Source organism: Ambystoma mexicanum, chromosome 14 (assembly GCF_040938575.1).
Source record: "Ambystoma mexicanum isolate Mex_15411 chromosome 14, UKY_AmexF1_1, whole genome shotgun sequence".
Lineage (NCBI taxonomy): Eukaryota > Metazoa > Chordata > Amphibia > Caudata > Ambystomatidae > Ambystoma > Ambystoma mexicanum.
In genome coordinates, this window is record NC_090940.1 from 125,588,569 (window position 1) to 125,604,948 (window position 16,380).

Below are 16,380 nucleotides of genomic sequence, written 5' to 3' on the forward strand. Positions count from 1 at the left end.
CTTCACCATGCATTCACTTTGCCACATTTACCACCCCATATTTTACTTCTTCTACATTCACTTCACCATGCATTCATTTTGTCACATTTACCCCCTCATATTTTACTTCTTCTGCATTCACTTCACCATGCATTCGCTTCGCCACATGTACCTCCCCATACATTACTTCTTCTGCATTCACTTCACCATGCATTCACTTTGTCACATTTACCACCCCATATTTTACTTCTTCTGCATTCAATTCAGCATGCATTCACTTTGCCACATGTACCTCCCCATACATTACTTCGTCTCCATTCACTTCACCATGCACTCACATTGCCACATTTACCCCCTCATATTTTACTTCTTCTGCATTCAATTCAGCATGCATTCACTTTGCCACACTTACCACCTCATATTTTAGTTATTCTGCATTCGCTTCACCATGCATTAACGTTGTCACATTTACCACCTCATATTTTACTTCTTCTGCATTCAATTCAGCATGCATTCACTTTGCCACATTTATCACCTCATATTTTACTTCTTCAGCTTTCACTTCACCATGCACTCACATTGCCACGTTTACCTCCCCATACCTTACGTATTCTGCATTCACTTCACCATACATTCACTTTGTCACATTTACCACCTGATATTTTACTCCTTCTGCATTCAATTCAGCAGGCACTCACTTTGCCACTTTTACCTCTCCCTAATTTACTTCTTCTCCATTCAATTCAGCATGCATTCACGTTGTCACATTTACCCCCTCATATTTTACTTCTTCTGCTTTCACTTCACTATGCACTTACATTGCCCCATTTACCACCTCATATTTTACTTCTTCTGCATTCAATTCAGCATGCACTCACTTTGTCACATTTACCACCTCATATTTTACTTCTTCTATATTCAATTCAGCATGCATTCACTTTGCCACATTTACCTCCACCTAATTTACTTCTTCTGTATTCAATTCAGCATGCATTCATTTTGTCACATTTACCTCCTCATATTTTACTTATTCTGCATTTGCTTCACCATGCATCCACTTTGCCACATTTACCACCCCATATTTTCCTTCTTCTGCATTCAATTCAACATACATTCACTTTGTCACATTACCACACCATATTTTACTTCTTCTGCTTTCACTTCACCATGCACTCACTTTGTCACATTTACCACCTCATATTTTAATTCTTCTGCATTCACTTCACAATGCATTCATTTTGTCACATTTACCCCCTCATATTTTACTTCTTCTGCATTCACTTCACGATGCATTTGCTTCGCCACATGTACCTCCCCATACATTACTTCTTCTGCATTCACTTCACCATGCATTCACTTTGCCACATTTACCACCCCATATTTTACTTCTTCTGCATTCACTTCACCATGCATTCACTTTGTAACATTTACCACCCCATATTTTACTTCTTCTGCATTCAATTCAGCATGCATTCACTTTGCCACATTTATCACCTCATATTTTACTTCTTCTGCATTCACTTCACCATGCATCACTTTGCCACATGTACCTCCCCATACATTATTTCGTCTGCATTCACTTCACCATGCACTCACATTGCCACATTTACCCCCTCATATTTTACTTCTTCTGCATTCAATTCAGAATGCATTCATTTTGTCACATTTACCCCTCACATTTGACTTCTTCTGCATTCGCTTCACCATGCATTCACTTCGCCACATTTACCACCTCATATCTTACTTCTTCTGCATTCACTTCAACATACATTCACTTTGCCACATGTACCTCCCCATACATTAATTCTTCTGCATTCACTTCACCATACATTCACTTTGACACATTTACCACCCCATAGTTTAGTTCTTCTGTATTCACTTCACAATGCATTAACGTTGTCACATTTACCACCTCATATTTTACTTCTTCTGCATTCAATTCAGCATGCATTCACTTTGCCAAATTTATCACCTCACATTTGACTTCTTCTGCTTTCACTTCACCATGGACTCACATTGCCACATTTACCTCCCCATACCTTACGTATTCTGCATTCATTTCACCATGTATTCACTTTGCCACATTAACCACCTCATATTTTACTTCTTCTGCATTCATTTCACTATGCATTCACTTTGTCACATTTACCACCTCATATTTTACTTCTTCTGCATTCACTTCAACACACATTCACTTTGCCACATGTACCTCCCCATACATTACTTCTTTGCATTCACTTCACCATGCACTCACATTGCCACATTAACCACCTCATATTTTACTTCTTCTGCATTCAATTCCGCAAGCATTAACTTTGCCACATTTACATCCACCTAATTTACTTCTTCTGCATTCACTTCACCATGTATTCACTTTGCCACATTAACCACCTCATATTTTACTTCTTCTGCATTCATTTCACTATGCATTCACTTTGTCACATTTACCACCTCATATTTTACTTCTTCTGCATTTACTTCAACATACATTCACTTTGCCACATGTACCTCCCCATACATTACTTCTTCTGCATTCACTTCACCATGTATTCACCTTGCCACATTTACCACCCCATATTTTACTTCTTCTGCATTCATTTCACTATGCATTAACGTTGTCACATTTACCACCTCATATTTTACTTCTTCTGCATTCAATTCCGCAAGCATTAACTTTGCCACATTTACATCCACCTAATTTACTTCTTCTGCATTCACTTCACCATGTATTCACTTTGTCACATTAACCACCTCATATTTTACTTCTTCTGCATTCATTTCACTATGCATTCACTTTGTCACATTTACCACCTCATATTTTACTTCTTCTGCATTTACTTCAACATACATTCACTTTGCCACATGTACCTCCCCATACATTACTTCTTCTGCATTCACTTCACCATGTATTCACCTTGCCACATTTACCACCCCATATTTTACTTCTTCTGCATTTACTTCGCCATGCATTCACTTTGTCACATTTACCACCCCATATTGTACTTCTTCTGCATTCAATTCAGCATGCATTCACTTTGTCACATTTACGCCCTCATATTTTACTTCTTCTGCTTTCACTTGACTATGCACTTACATTGCCACATTTACCACCTCATATTTTACTTCTGCATTCAATTCAGCATGCACTCACTTTGCCACCTTTACCACCTCATATATTACTTCTTCAGCATTCAATCCAGCATGCATTAACTTTGCCACATTTACCTCCCCCTAATTTACTTCTTCTGCATTCAATTCAGAATGCATTCATTTTGTCACATTTACCCCTCATAGTTTACTTCTTCTGCATTCGCTTCACCATGCATTCACTTCGCCACATTTACCACCTCATATCTTACTTCTTCTGCATTCACTTCAACATACATTTACTTTGCCACATGTACCTCCTCATACATTACTTCTTCTGATTCACTTCACCATACATTCACTTTGCCACATTTACCACCCCATACTTTACTTCTTCTGCATGCACTTCACCATGCATTAACGTTGTCACATTTACCACCTCATATTTTACTTCTTCTGCATTCACTTCATCATGCATTCACTTTGCCACATTTACCACCCCATATTTGACTTCTTCTGCATTCACTTCACCATGCATTCACTTTGTCACATTTACCACCTGATATTTTACTCCTTCTGCATTCAATTCAGCATGCACTCACTTTGCCACTTTTACCTCTCCCTAATTTACTTCTTCTGCATTCAATTCATTATGCACTCACATTTCCACGTTTACCTCCCCATACCTTACGTATTCTGCATTCACTTCACCATGTATTCACTTTGTCACATTTACCCCTCATAGTTTACTTCTTCTGCATTCGCTTCACCATGCATTCACTTCGCCACATTTACCACCTCATATCTTACTTCTTCTGCATTCACTTCAACATACATTTACTTTGCCACATGTACCTCCTCATACATTACTTCTTCTGATTCACTTCACCATACATTCACTTTGCCACATTTACCACCCCATACTTTACTTCTTCTGCATGCACTTCACCATGCATTAACGTTGTCACATTTACCACCTCATATTTTACTTCTTCTGCATTCACTTCACCATGCATTCACTTTGCCACATTTACCACCCCATATTTGACTTCTTCTGCATGCACTTCACCATGCATTAACGTTGTCACATTTACCACCTCATATTTGACTTCTTCTGCATTCACTTCACCATGTATTCACTTTGCCACATTAACCACCTCATATTGTACTTCTTCTGCATGCACTTCACCATGCATTCACTTTGTCACATTTACCACCTCATATTTTACTTCTTCTGCATTCACTTCAACATACATTCACTTTGCCACATTTACCACCTCATATTTTACTTCTTCTGCATTCATTTCACTATGCATTCACTTTGTCACATTTACCACCTCATATTTTACTTCTTCTGCATTTACTTCAACATACATTCACTTTGCCACATGTACCTCCCCATACATTACTTCTTCTGCATTCACTTCACCATGTATTCACCTTGCCACATTTACCACCCCATATTTTACTTCTTCTGCATTTACTTCGCCATGCATTCACTTTGTCACATTTACCACCCCATATTGTACTTCTTCTGCATTCAATTCAGCATGCATTCACTTTGTCACATTTACGCCCTCATATTTTACTTCTTCTGCTTTCACTTGACTATGCACTTACATTGCCACATTTACCACCTCATATTTTACTTCTGCATTCAATTCAGCATGCACTCACTTTGCCACCTTTACCACCTCATATATTACTTCTTCAGCATTCAATCCAGCATGCATTAACTTTGCCACATTTACCTCCCCCTAATTTACTTCTTCTGCATTCAATTCAGAATGCATTCATTTTGTCACATTTACCCCTCATAGTTTACTTCTTCTGCATTCGCTTCACCATGCATTCACTTCGCCACATTTACCACCTCATATCTTACTTCTTCTGCATTCACTTCAACATACATTTACTTTGCCACATGTACCTCCTCATACATTACTTCTTCTGATTCACTTCACCATACATTCACTATGCCACATTTACCACCCCATACTTTACTTCTTCTGCATGCACTTCACCATGCATTAACGTTGTCACATTTACCACCTCATATTTTACTTCTTCTGCATTCACTTCACCATGCATTCACTTTGCCACATTTACCACCCCATATTTGACTTCTTCTGCATTCACTTCACCATGCATTCACTTTGTCACATTTACCACCTGATATTTTACTCCTTCTGCATTCAATTCAGCATGCACTCACTTTGCCACTTTTACCTCTCCCTAATTTACTTCTTCTGCATTCAATTCATTATGCACTCACATTTCCACGTTTACCTCCCCATACCTTACGTATTCTGCATTCACTTCACCATGTATTCACTTTGTCACATTTACCCCTCATAGTTTACTTCTTCTGCATTCGCTTCACCATGCATTCACTTCGCCACATTTACCACCTCATATCTTACTTCTTCTGCATTCACTTCAACATACATTTACTTTGCCACATGTACCTCCTCATACATTACTTCTTCTGATTCACTTCACCATACATTCACTTTGCCACATTTACCACCCCATACTTTACTTCTTCTGCATGCACTTCACCATGCATTAACGTTGTCACATTTACCACCTCATATTTTACTTCTTCTGCATTCACTTCACCATGCATTCACTTTGCCACATTTACCACCCCATATTTGACTTCTTCTGCATGCACTTCACCATGCATTAACGTTGTCACATTTACCACCTCATATTTGACTTCTTCTGCATTCACTTCACCATGTATTCACTTTGCCACATTAACCACCTCATATTGTACTTCTTCTGCATGCACTTCACCATGCATTCACTTTGTCACATTTACCACCTCATATTTTACTTCTTCTGCATTCACTTCAACATACATTCACTTTGCCACATTTACCACCCCATATTTGACTTCTTCTGCATGCACTTCACCATGCATTAACGTTGTCACATTTACCACCTCATATTTTACTTCTTCTGCATTCACTTCACCATGCATTCACTTTGCCACATTTACCACCCCATATTTGACTTCTTCTGCATGCACTTCACCATGCATTAACGTTGTCACATTTACCACCTCATATTTGACTTCTTCTGCATTCACTTCACCATGTATTCACTTTGCCACATTAACCACCTCATATTGTACTTCTTCTGCATGCACTTCACCATGCATTCACTTTGTCACATTTACCACCTCATATTTTACTTCTTCTGCATTCACTTCAACATACATTCACTTTGCCACATTTACCACCCCATATTTGACTTCTTCTGCATGCACTTCACCATGCATTAACGTTGTCACATTTACCACCTCATATTTGACTTCTTCTGCATTCACTTCACCATACATTCACTTTGCCACATTTACCACCCCATACTTTACTTCTTCTGCATGCACTTCACCATGCATTAACGTTGTCACATTTACCACCTCATATTTTACTTCTTCTGCATTCACTTCACCATGCATTCACTTTGCCACATTTACCACCCCATATTTGACTTCTTCTGCATGCACTTCACCATGCATTAACGTTGTCACATTTACCACCTCATATTTGACTTCTTCTGCATTCACTTCACCACGTATTCACTTTGCCACATTAACCACCTCATATTGTACTTCTTCTGCATGCACTTCACCATGCATTCACTTTGTCACATTTACCACCTCATATTTTACTTCTTCTGCATTCACTTCAACATACATTCACTTTGTCACATGTACTTCCCCATACATTATTTCTTCTGCATTCACTTCACCATACAATCACTTTGTCAGATTTAAATCCTCCATGTTCACTTCTTCTGCATTCACTTCACCATACATTCACTTTTTCATATGTACCTCCTCATATTTTACTTCTTCTGCATTCACTTCACCATGCATTCACTTTGACACTTTTACCACCTCTTATTTTACTTCTTCTGCATTCACTTCACCATACATTCACTTTGCCACATTTACCTTTCCCTTAATTTAGTTATTCTGCATTCACGACGCCATACATTCACTTTGTCACATTTACCACCTCATATTGTACTTCTTCTGCATTCATTTCATGCATTCACTTTGCCACATTTCGCACCTCGTGTTTTACATCTTCTGCATTCACTTCACCATGCACTCACATTGCCACATTTACCACCTCATATTTTACTTCTTCTGCATTCACTTCAACATACATTCACTTTGCCACATGTACCTCCCCATACATTACTTCTTCTGCATTCACTTTACCATGTATTCACCTTGCCACATTTACCACCCCATATTTTACTTCTTCTGCATTTACTTCGCCATGCATTCACTTTGTCACATTTACCACCTGATATTTTACTCCTTCTGCATTCAATTCAGCATACATTCTTTTTGCCACATGTACCTCCCCATACATTACTTCTTCTGCATTCACTTTACCATGTATTCACCTTGCCACATTTACCACCCCATATTTTACTTCTTCTGCATTTACTTCGCCATGCATTCACTTTGTCACATTTACCACCTGATATTTAACTCCTTCTGCATTCAATTCAGCATGCATTCACTTTGCCACTTATACCTCCCACTAATTTACTTCTTCTGTATTCAATTCAGCATGCATTCACTTTGTCACATTTACCCCCTCATATTTTACTTCTTCTGCTTTCACTTCACTATGCACTTACATTGCCACATTTACCACCTCATATTTTACTTCTTCTGGATTCACTTCACCATGCATTCACTTTGCCACATTTACCACCCCATATTTGACTTCTTCTGCATTCACTTCGCCATGCATTCACTTTGTCACATTTACCACCTGATATTTTACTCCTTCTGCATTCAATTCAGCATGCACTCAGTTTGCCACTTTTACCTCTCCCTAATTTACTTCTTCTCCATTCAATTCAGCATGCATTCACGTTGTCACATTTACCCCCTCATATTTTACTTCTTCTGCTTTCACTTCACTATGCACTTACATTGCCACATTTACCACCTCATATTTTACTTCTTCTGCATTCAATTCAGCATGCACTCACTTTGTCACATTTACCACCTCATATTTTACTTCTTCTATATTCAATTCAGCATGCATTAACTTTGCCACATTTACCTCCACCTAATTTACAACTTCTGCATTCAATTCAGCATGCATTCATTTTGTCACATTTACCTCCTCATATTTTACTTATTCTGCATTTGCTTCACCATGCATCCACTTTGCCACATGTACCTCCCCATACATTACTTCTTCGGCATTCACTTCACCATGCATTCACTTTGCCACATTTATCACCCCATATTTTACTTCTTCTGCATTCACTTCACCATGCATTCACTTTGTCACATTTACCACCTCATATTTTAATTCTTCTGCATTCACTTCACGATGCATTCATTTTGTCACATTTACCCCCTCATATTTTACTTCTTCTGCATTCACTTCACCATGCATTCGCTTCGCCACATGTACCTCCCCATACATTACTTCTTCTGCATTCACTTCACCATGCATTCACTTTGTCACATTTACCACCCCATATTTTACTTCTTCTGCATTCAATTCAGCATGCATTCACTTGGCCACATGTACCTCCCCATACATTACTTCTTCTGGATTCACTTCACCATGCATTCACTTTGCCACATTTACCACCCCATATTTTACTTCTTCTGCATTCACTTCACCATGCATTCACTTTGCCACATTTACCACCCCATATTTTACTTCTTCTACATTCACTTCACCATGCATTCATTTTGTCACATTTACCCCCTCATATTTTACTTCTTCTGCATTCACTTCACCATGCATTCGCTTCGCCACATGTACCTCCCCATACATTACTTCTTCTGCATTCACTTCACCATGCATTCACTTTGTCACATTTACCACCCCATATTTTACTTCTTCTGCATTCAATTCAGCATGCATTCACTTTGCCACATGTACCTCCCCATACATTACTTCGTCTCCATTCACTTCACCATGCACTCACATTGCCACATTTACCCCCTCATATTTTACTTCTTCTGCATTCAATTCAGCATGCATTCACTTTGCCACACTTACCACCTCATATTTTAGTTATTCTGCATTCGCTTCACCATGCATTAACGTTGTCACATTTACCACCTCATATTTTACTTCTTCTGCATTCAATTCAGCATGCATTCACTTTGCCACATTTATCACCTCATATTTTACTTCTTCAGCTTTCACTTCACCATGCACTCACATTGCCACGTTTACCTCCCCATACCTTACGTATTCTGCATTCACTTCACCATACATTCACTTTGTCACATTTACCACCTGATATTTTACTCCTTCTGCATTCAATTCAGCAGGCACTCACTTTGCCACTTTTACCTCTCCCTAATTTACTTCTTCTCCATTCAATTCAGCATGCATTCACGTTGTCACATTTACCCCCTCATATTTTACTTCTTCTGCTTTCACTTCACTATGCACTTACATTGCCCCATTTACCACCTCATATTTTACTTCTTCTGCATTCAATTCAGCATGCACTCACTTTGTCACATTTACCACCTCATATTTTACTTCTTCTATATTCAATTCAGCATGCATTCACTTTGCCACATTTACCTCCACCTAATTTACTTCTTCTGTATTCAATTCAGCATGCATTCATTTTGTCACATTTACCTCCTCATATTTTACTTATTCTGCATTTGCTTCACCATGCATCCACTTTGCCACATTTACCACCCCATATTTTCCTTCTTCTGCATTCAATTCAACATACATTCACTTTGTCACATTACCACACCATATTTTACTTCTTCTGCTTTCACTTCACCATGCACTCACTTTGTCACATTTACCACCTCATATTTTAATTCTTCTGCATTCACTTCACAATGCATTCATTTTGTCACATTTACCCCCTCATATTTTACTTCTTCTGCATTCACTTCACGATGCATTTGCTTCGCCACATGTACCTCCCCATACATTACTTCTTCTGCATTCACTTCACCATGCATTCACTTTGCCACATTTACCACCCCATATTTTACTTCTTCTGCATTCACTTCACCATGCATTCACTTTGTAACATTTACCACCCCATATTTTACTTCTTCTGCATTCAATTCAGCATGCATTCACTTTGCCACATTTATCACCTCATATTTTACTTCTTCTGCATTCACTTCACCATGCATCACTTTGCCACATGTACCTCCCCATACATTATTTCGTCTGCATTCACTTCACCATGCACTCACATTGCCACATTTACCCCCTCATATTTTACTTCTTCTGCATTCAATTCAGAATGCATTCATTTTGTCACATTTACCCCTCACATTTGACTTCTTCTGCATTCGCTTCACCATGCATTCACTTCGCCACATTTACCACCTCATATCTTACTTCTTCTGCATTCACTTCAACATACATTCACTTTGCCACATGTACCTCCCCATACATTAATTCTTCTGCATTCACTTCACCATACATTCACTTTGACACATTTACCACCCCATAGTTTAGTTCTTCTGTATTCACTTCACAATGCATTAACGTTGTCACATTTACCACCTCATATTTTACTTCTTCTGCATTCAATTCAGCATGCATTCACTTTGCCAAATTTATCACCTCACATTTGACTTCTTCTGCTTTCACTTCACCATGGACTCACATTGCCACATTTACCTCCCCATACCTTACGTATTCTGCATTCATTTCACCATGTATTCACTTTGCCACATTAACCACCTCATATTTTACTTCTTCTGCATTCATTTCACTATGCATTCACTTTGTCACATTTACCACCTCATATTTTACTTCTTCTGCATTCACTTCAACACACATTCACTTTGCCACATGTACCTCCCCATACATTACTTCTTTGCATTCACTTCACCATGCACTCACATTGCCACATTAACCACCTCATATTTTACTTCTTCTGCATTCAATTCCGCAAGCATTAACTTTGCCACATTTACATCCACCTAATTTACTTCTTCTGCATTCACTTCACCATGTATTCACTTTGCCACATTAACCACCTCATATTTTACTTCTTCTGCATTCATTTCACTATGCATTCACTTTGTCACATTTACCACCTCATATTTTACTTCTTCTGCATTTACTTCAACATACATTCACTTTGCCACATGTACCTCCCCATACATTACTTCTTCTGCATTCACTTCACCATGTATTCACCTTGCCACATTTGCCACCCCATATTTTACTTCTTCTGCATTCATTTCACTATGCATTAACGTTGTCACATTTACCACCTCATATTTTACTTCTTCTGCATTCAATTCCGCAAGCATTAACTTTGCCACATTTACATCCACCTAATTTACTTCTTCTGCATTCACTTCACCATGTATTCACTTTGTCACATTAACCACCTCATATTTTACTTCTTCTGCATTCATTTCACTATGCATTCACTTTGTCACATTTACCACCTCATATTTTACTTCTTCTGCATTTACTTCAACATACATTCACTTTGCCACATGTACCTCCCCATACATTACTTCTTCTGCATTCACTTCACCATGTATTCACCTTGCCACATTTACCACCCCATATTTTACTTCTTCTGCATTTACTTCGCCATGCATTCACTTTGTCACATTTACCACCCCATATTGTACTTCTTCTGCATTCAATTCAGCATGCATTCACTTTGTCACATTTACGCCCTCATATTTTACTTCTTCTGCTTTCACTTGACTATGCACTTACATTGCCACATTTACCACCTCATATTTTACTTCTGCATTCAATTCAGCATGCACTCACTTTGCCACCTTTACCACCTCATATATTACTTCTTCAGCATTCAATCCAGCATGCATTAACTTTGCCACATTTACCTCCCCCTAATTTACTTCTTCTGCATTCAATTCAGAATGCATTCATTTTGTCACATTTACCCCTCATAGTTTACTTCTTCTGCATTCGCTTCACCATGCATTCACTTCGCCACATTTACCACCTCATATCTTACTTCTTCTGCATTCACTTCAACATACATTTACTTTGCCACATGTACCTCCTCATACATTACTTCTTCTGATTCACTTCACCATACATTCACTTTGCCACATTTACCACCCCATACTTTACTTCTTCTGCATGCACTTCACCATGCATTAACGTTGTCACATTTACCACCTCATATTTTACTTCTTCTGCATTCACTTCATCATGCATTCACTTTGCCACATTTACCACCCCATATTTGACTTCTTCTGCATTCACTTCACCATGCATTCACTTTGTCACATTTACCACCTGATATTTTACTCCTTCTGCATTCAATTCAGCATGCACTCACTTTGCCACTTTTACCTCTCCCTAATTTACTTCTTCTGCATTCAATTCATTATGCACTCACATTTCCACGTTTACCTCCCCATACCTTACGTATTCTGCATTCACTTCACCATGTATTCACTTTGTCACATTTACCCCTCATAGTTTACTTCTTCTGCATTCGCTTCACCATGCATTCACTTCGCCACATTTACCACCTCATATCTTACTTCTTCTGCATTCACTTCAACATACATTTACTTTGCCACATGTACCTCCTCATACATTACTTCTTCTGATTCACTTCACCATACATTCACTTTGCCACATTTACCACCCCATACTTTACTTCTTCTGCATGCACTTCACCATGCATTAACGTTGTCACATTTACCACCTCATATTTTACTTCTTCTGCATTCACTTCACCATGCATTCACTTTGCCACATTTACCACCCCATATTTTACTTCTTCTGCATTCACTTCACCATGCATTAACGTTGTCACATTTACCACCTCATATTTGACTTCTTCTGCATTCACTTCACCATGTATTCACTTTGCCACATTAACCACCTCATATTGTACTTCTTCTGCATGCACTTCACCATGCATTCACTTTGTCACATTTACCACCTCATATTTTACTTCTTCTGCATTCACTTCAACATACATTCACTTTGCCACATTTACCACCTCATATTTTACTTCTTCTGCATTCATTTCACTATGCATTCACTTTGTCACATTTACCACCTCATATTTTACTTCTTCTGCATTTACTTCAACATACATTCACTTTGCCACATGTACCTCCCCATACATTACTTCTTCTGCATTCACTTCACCATGTATTCACCTTGCCACATTTACCACCCCATATTTTACTTCTTCTGCATTTACTTCGCCATGCATTCACTTTGTCACATTTACCACCCCATATTGTACTTCTTCTGCATTCAATTCAGCATGCATTCACTTTGTCACATTTACGCCCTCATATTTTACTTCTTCTGCTTTCACTTGACTATGCACTTACATTGCCACATTTACCACCTCATATTTTACTTCTGCATTCAATTCAGCATGCACTCACTTTGCCACCTTTACCACCTCATATATTACTTCTTCAGCATTCAATCCAGCATGCATTAACTTTGCCACATTTACCTCCCCCTAATTTACTTCTTCTGCATTCAATTCAGAATGCATTCATTTTGTCACATTTACCCCTCATAGTTTACTTCTTCTGCATTCGCTTCACCATGCATTCACTTCGCCACATTTACCACCTCATATCTTACTTCTTCTGCATTCACTTCAACATACATTTACTTTGCCACATGTACCTCCTCATACATTACTTCTTCTGATTCACTTCACCATACATTCACTATGCCACATTTACCACCCCATACTTTACTTCTTCTGCATGCACTTCACCATGCATTAACGTTGTCACATTTACCACCTCATATTTTACTTCTTCTGCATTCACTTCACCATGCATTCACTTTGCCACATTTACCACCCCATATTTGACTTCTTCTGCATTCACTTCACCATGCATTCACTTTGTCACATTTACCACCTGATATTTTACTCCTTCTGCATTCAATTCAGCATGCACTCACTTTGCCACTTTTACCTCTCCCTAATTTACTTCTTCTGCATTCAATTCATTATGCACTCACATTTCCACGTTTACCTCCCCATACCTTACGTATTCTGCATTCACTTCACCATGTATTCACTTTGTCACATTTACCCCTCATAGTTTACTTCTTCTGCATTCGCTTCACCATGCATTCACTTCGCCACATTTACCACCTCATATCTTACTTCTTCTGCATTCACTTCAACATACATTTACTTTGCCACATGTACCTCCTCATACATTACTTCTTCTGATTCACTTCACCATACATTCACTTTGCCACATTTACCACCCCATACTTTACTTCTTCTGCATGCACTTCACCATGCATTAACGTTGTCACATTTACCACCTCATATTTTACTTCTTCTGCATTCACTTCACCATGCATTCACTTTGCCACATTTACCACCCCATATTTGACTTCTTCTGCATGCACTTCACCATGCATTAACGTTGTCACATTTACCACCTCATATTTGACTTCTTCTGCATTCACTTCACCATGTATTCACTTTGCCACATTAACCACCTCATATTGTACTTCTTCTGCATGCACTTCACCATGCATTCACTTTGTCACATTTACCACCTCATATTTTACTTCTTCTGCATTCACTTCAACATACATTCACTTTGCCACATTTACCACCCCATATTTGACTTCTTCTGCATGCACTTCACCATGCATTAACGTTGTCACATTTACCACCTCATATTTTACTTCTTCTGCATTCACTTCACCATGCATTCACTTTGCCAAATTTACCACCCCATATTTGACTTCTTCTGCATGCACTTCACCATGCATTAACGTTGTCACATTTACCACCTCATATTTGACTTCTTCTGCATTCACTTCACCATGTATTCACTTTGCCACATTAACCACCTCATATTGTACTTCTTCTGCATGCACTTCACCATGCATTCACTTTGTCACATTTACCACCTCATATTTTACTTCTTCTGCATTCACTTCAACATACATTCACTTTGCCACATTTACCACCCCATATTTGACTTCTTCTGCATGCACTTCACCATGCATTAACGTTGTCACATTTACCACCTCATATTTGACTTCTTCTGCATTCACTTCACCATACATTCACTTTGCCACATTTACCACCCCATACTTTACTTCTTCTGCATGCACTTCACCATGCATTAACGTTGTCACACGTACCACCTCATATTTTACTTCTTCTGCATTCACTTCACCATGCATTCACTTTGCCACATTTACCACCCCATATTTGACTTCTTCTGCATGCACTTCACCATGCATTAACGTTGTCACATTTACCACCTCATATTTGACTTCTTCTGCATTCACTTCACCACGTATTCACTTTGCCACATTAACCACCTCATATTGTACTTCTTCTGCATGCACTTCACCATGCATTCACTTTGTCACATTTACCACCTCATATTTTACTTCTTCTGCATTCACTTCAACATACATTCACTTTGTCACATGTACTTCCCCATACATTATTTCTTCTGCATTCACTTCACCATACAATCACTTTGTCAGATTTAAATCCTCCATGTTCACTTCTTCTGCATTCACTTCACCATACATTCACTTTTTCATATGTACCTCCTCATATTTTACTTCTTCTGCATTCACTTCACCATGCATTCACTTTGACACTTTTACCACCTCTTATTTTACTTCTTCTGCATTCACTTCACCATACATTCACTTTGCCACATTTACCTTTCCCTTAATTTAGTTATTCTGCATTCACGACGCCATACATTCACTTTGTCACATTTACCACCTCATATTGTACTTCTTCTGCATTCATTTCATGCATTCACTTTGCCACATTTCGCACCTCGTGTTTTACATCTTCTGCATTCACTTCACCATGCACTCACATTGCCACATTTACCACCTCATATTTTACTTCTTCTGCATTCACTTCAACATACATTCACTTTGCCACATGTACCTCCCCATACATTACTTCTTCTGCATTCACTTTACCATGTATTCACCTTGCCACATTTACCACCCCATATTTTACTTCTTCTGCATTTACTTCGCCATGCATTCACTTTGTCACATTTACCACCTGATATTTTACTCCTTCTGCATTCAATTCAGCATACATTCTTTTTGCCACATGTACCTCCCCATACATTACTTCTTCTGCATTCACTTTACCATGTATTCACCTTGCCACATTTACCACCCCATATTTTACTTCTTCTGCATTTACTTCGCCATGCATTCACTTTGTCACATTTACCACCTGATATTTAACTCCTTCTGCATTCAATTCAGCATGCATTCACTTTGCCACTTATACCTCCCACTA